At 24.5% G+C, this 5,451-nt stretch overlaps 1 long non-coding RNA gene across 1 annotated transcript; it reads right to left on the bottom strand.

Moving 5' to 3' along the window:
• Positions 1-661: 661 nt before the first annotated feature.
• On the bottom strand, positions 662-2,354 carry LOC129961567 (uncharacterized). Its single transcript, XR_008783797.1, has 2 exons — positions 2,270-2,354; positions 662-786 (listed from the first exon to the last, which is right to left on the bottom strand). It is a non-coding gene; the product is annotated as an uncharacterized LOC129961567 (long non-coding RNA).
• Between the last annotated feature and the right edge of the window lie 3,097 nt (positions 2,355-5,451).

Below are 5,451 nucleotides of genomic sequence, written 5' to 3'. Positions count from 1 at the left end.
CGCATAAAATTATTTTATGATCCAAATAAGGACTCCATTCAAATATTCTGTTAAAAGAAGACGCTTCTGAAGCAGTGTATTAATTTATGAGGATGAGCATTTGGAAGAAGATCTCTTAGGATGTAGTTATTTTTAATAATTCGAGATTCTTTTGTAAAGTATGGTTTCTTTTTGGACAGAATATGCAATTCTGGGTACACTGGCTCTGAAGACTCTTTTGCTAATTATCGAACACGAGTTTTTGAGAGTTTAATAAAAGGAGAAACAGTAAATATAATAACATTTACCTTAAACCGGCTACTCTGACCTTGCCAAGGGCACACGGAAATTTCTGAATGATCAAACTGCCGCTACACTGGCGGGAACTGCGGGAAGTTCTAAGGCTTTCACCGACAACAGCACAACTCTTCCCTTGGGAGTACATCCCATCATTGATGGGAAGAGCCGACCCCCACACTTTTCAGTACCCGCGTGGCGAGAATCAACCGCTATGCTGAAAACTACTTATCCTCAATTACGAGTTGCCCCCTTTCGAGGGAGATGCAAATATAATAAAAATGATTATAATATTTTCCTGCTCAAGTAAAATGAAACAGAAGTTCTATGCACCAAGTGAATACAAAGAAATTTGCAGATGAAAACAAAAAAACATACAAAAAAGGGAATGAGAAAAATATTTTTATTTTCAAATTATGGTAATTTTACATAACTAATTCAATCCAAAATCATTTATATTATGAGTTTAGACAATTCCATTGATGAAGTTAGCAGCTGTGTCAAAAATACCTATAAAAAGAGAATATTTAAAAATATGAATAAAGCACAAATATAATACAAGCTAAATTTTTTAACAAATTTCTGAACAAAAGAGTTTAATGTATATTTCGAATTCACATTAATCTTATAATCGTATATAATGTAAGAAATATTCTTTTTCATTATTTAAAAATGTACTTCCATCTTTTGAATAAAAAATCTTGTTTCAAAATTTATTTATGGTTTCTACTATTATATATATATATATATGTAAAAAAATATATATAAAATTTTATAATATAAAAAATAGTCTTCTTTTCTGTAACTTTAGTTTTAAACCTCGTGAATTGTAAACCTTCATTAAAGGTAACATTTTCCATGATTAATTAATTATTTTTATGAAATTCTGTATAAATGACTATACTTATGATAGTAGCTTTTTTAAATGAAAGTAAATTGAAAAAATAATTATATTAAAAACTTTTTAAAATTTTCCGTGAGTTTCTTAATATTTGCGAGCAAAATTTGAAGAAAGTTTATTTTGTCGTTTCAAAATCTACTTCGTAAGACCATGAATTTTCAATTTTATAAACAAGGTAGTACAAAACCAAGTGTCCCTTTATAAAAAGCCAAACTGTTGTCTTGAAGGAGATGTCCAGATATAGAAAGGTAAGAATTCTTGAAATATTATTTGTAATGATCAATGCTTCAATTAAACGTTTTTGTAAAATAGAACGTTTTGTTGAAGATTCCTCAAAATATATTAAAAGACTTTCCAAATAAACTCAATATTCTTCTGCAGCAATAGATAATGTTCAGAGAGTTTAATGTACCATTTACACAAAATCATGTGTTATTCACCTATGTTATATAAAAGAGGAATATCGACCTGATCTCGTTGTATCTCAAAATGAAATTAACTGTACACCATTCCTCTCATCATTTTTTGTTATTAGTACCTGATAATCTGTTGTCTGATTATCGTTTGTTGTATAATATATATGGAAATAATGATCAAAAAAATATGCCTACATTAATCTGCGCTCAATATATTTTCCTTTTAAATCGGTTTGTGCTTAACAGTTTTTTGCCTTTTATTCCGGATTCAAAAAGATTTTCGACGAAGGAAGTCGAATGCCGAATTCGACAATAGATGATGCAAGCGGTTTCATTTCGTATCGCATAAACCTTTTACTATATCTAAATACTAGCTTACTACCTTTACCTACTAAATACTACCGAAAACGACATTCTGAAGTTAAAGTGAAAGATAATTAAGTTTGATAACTTTTTTTTTTTTTTTTACAGATTGAGAAAGGAAGAGCAAAGAAAAACTAATAATTTTGAATCTGCTAATATTCATATCAGATATATGATGTGTTATTACAAAAGAAGTCTGCACGATATAATGTTTTTATGCATTTATTGGTCTTTTTTGTATTGCAATAAGAACTAAATAGGCATTTGTCCTAAGTTCTAAAAAATGCAATTTTATTAGAAATATGTTACTTACTTCCTTGATGATTACCACTGTCGGCTTCAACATGTTTGTGACCACCTGAAATGATTATTTTTTTTCTTTTTATTTACAGACAAGCTAAAAATTAGATTAAAATTTTTTCGGAAACTTTTGAAAAAATCTTCCGTGTGAGGAAAAAAATAAAAAAAAATATTTTCTTGATAATACTTATTTTATACTATTTTAAATATTTATATTAAGTAGTAATTTTAAAATATATTTAAAAAAGGCACATTCTTATTAATTAAGAGTTTTTCCTTTAATTAAATCAAATACAAGTATTTAAATAAAAAATATTAAAAAATTAGCTTTAAATTCTTCTAATTTAATTTTTGAAAAATTGTGATACATATAATATTGATACACTATATGCAAAGATTTTATAGTTGGTCTGAAACATTTCATGAAATTATAAATTATGAATAATGGAATTTGTATATTATAGGTATGTCTCTTTTATTAGGTCTGTGTTTCACTTTTATTGCAGTAAAGTAGTTTATTAACTAGATTGTGAATTTATTTGTATATAGTTTATTTTGTTTTTTCGTTATAAATTATATACGGCCATGTATTCAACATAATACTTTTGGAATACACTACGAAACTCAATACAAAGTGCAAATCACTATAAAATTTTTTATCTTTACCAATCTGAGAAATTTATATTTGAAATTAAATAAAAGCATGAATAAAACTATATGGTTTTTATTGCATAAAATTTCAAAAATATGTAATGTTTCAGAAAAAAAAATGTCTTACTTGAGGGTACTGCAATATAAAAAAATATAAGAATAATTTAATGTAATATCATAAGTTAAAGCACTTTTGAATTTTCACAATAACTCTGAAACAAATCCTTATTGGATTTATATTATTAATTATTAAAATTCGTGGATTACGATTTTCATATTTGAAATATACATGATGAAATCAAGTAAAATCCTCTAAGGAACTTATTATTATACTTTACATAAATTTCATAGCTTAAACAGCATATATTTTTTGACATATAAATACTATTCGTTCGATTTACTTTAAAGCCGAAAATCCATCTGCATTTATAAATAAATTTTTTTGAATAAATTAATGAATTGAAATTTTAATTACTATTTTAAAATAACTTTTTAATATTACGCTACTTATCATGTTAAATAAATAAAATCTAAATGCTTTAATAAGCCTCATTTGTATAATTAATGGGCTGAAAAATTTTATAACTGTTTAAGTTGTACTAATACGATGAATTATGGATAAAAAAATTAATTATATTTCTTAAAGAAGTTTATTACAAATTTATTTAAATTAAACTATACTGTTTCATTCCTATGAATTAGTAAACTCAAATGAATAATTTTTTTTTTCACAAAGGACGAATTTAAGAACATATATTTCTAATTTCGTTTTAAAATGTATTTTCCCCCTAGTTGGACTTTCATTTTAAAATTCATTAAAAAAGTTTTTAATGGTCAAATTATTAAATTAATTAATTGGTCGAAAATTTTTTCACTTTAAGTTGTACTAATATATTAAATTGTTGAAAAAAAACATTTATTCCGTTTCTAAAAGAAATTTATTATTAATTTATTTAACTTGAACTATAATGTTTCTTTCATATGAATTACTAAGGTTAAGATATATATTCTAATGTCATTTTATTTCAAGTTCTTAAATGAAAAATATCTTTCCAAAACTTTGACCCAATATAAAGGGATTTTGGTTCTTTTAGTTAACTTTTGAATGCTATAATTCATATTTTTTTTTCTATAAGATTATTTTTTTCTATTTATTTTTGTGCTGTATTATAAATTCACATAAAAATGAAAAAAAAACTTACTTTTGTAATCTGAAAAATATCCGGTTTGATTTTAATATGATTGCAAAAATTGTATGAAATACAGCACTATATATTAGATACAGCACAAGACATGTAATAATTCATTTTTTGCAAAATAAAAATAAAAAAAATCAATAATGCTGCGCCGAAAAATTTTGCTGAATCTAAAAGTACATGACTTATTTAGATATGACGCTATATTTAAAATTTTTATGGTAATAATACCTTTTTCAAAAACTGTATTCTCTTTAGAGCAATAAATTTTATTTCACTCCACCAAAAAAAAAGAAATTCATTGTTTAACCGAAAAATTTAATATACAACATGCAATTTTATAATTAATACACAAATCTCTGTAAAGGCAACACAGGAGAGAGTGAATCGCTCGAAGTTAAAAAATGCTCTACTCTTTTATTTTTAATGTAGCTTCCTTTAAAAATCCTCTTGGTAAGCAAATCTGAAAGAAATTAAGTTTAATTGTACATTTGCTCCGTTTTTAGTACTAGACAATACGAGTAATTTCATAACCATTTAAGGAAATATTATAGTCCACAATTAATATAATAATTTAATTCATCTGTAGTACTATAGATTATTTGAAAGAGATTTCATCACATCATATATAAAAATACGGAGGAATTAAATGAAATTAGTTTTTTTATATAATTTTTAACCCATATATTACATTTTTTTTTCTTTATTAAGAATTTTTTTGTTGAAATATATTAAGAATTTCTTTAAAATTGCTAAATTGGAAGCTATTTCAAAGTATCCCAATAACACGTTAATCGACTTTAAATATGAAAATGAAATTGCTAAAGTTTCTTTTTTATATTCTTTGAAATAATTTGTTATTTATTGCGTATTCTTCATGTATTTTCCTGTCAGCCATTTTCATAGAAGCATTCAGTATGAAGTTAAAATCAGTTAGTAAAATGAATATTAGTGTTATTTAAAGCATTTAAATGAGGAAAAACAAAAATTGAATGTAATTCATTTTCTTTTCATTTTCATATAAATATGTGCACATATATTCATATAAAATTACATAAATTCTATTATAATATTATTGATATTAAGATAAAAGAGATACTTAAAAATATATTTTACAAACAGTTTCTTCTTTTTATACAAAATAAAACAAGCAGCCTTTTTCATCAAACAAATGAGTAAAGAAGGAAGAAAAAAAAAAAAAAAAAAAAAAAAAAAAAAGGATTTACTCACGGTGAACTCCAGCCATTGCTAAAATTAAAAAGAAACAGGCTAGTTTAGAATCTCACTTCATAAACTAAGTGCATTGGCGATTAAAAAAATAATCTTTTGATTTGGATACTGGTAGGAG

Source organism: Argiope bruennichi, chromosome 2 (assembly GCF_947563725.1).
Source record: "Argiope bruennichi chromosome 2, qqArgBrue1.1, whole genome shotgun sequence".
Lineage (NCBI taxonomy): Eukaryota > Metazoa > Arthropoda > Arachnida > Araneae > Araneidae > Argiope > Argiope bruennichi.
The sequence above is the reverse complement of the archived record's forward strand: the minus strand, read 5'-3'. Positions and strand labels throughout refer to the sequence as shown.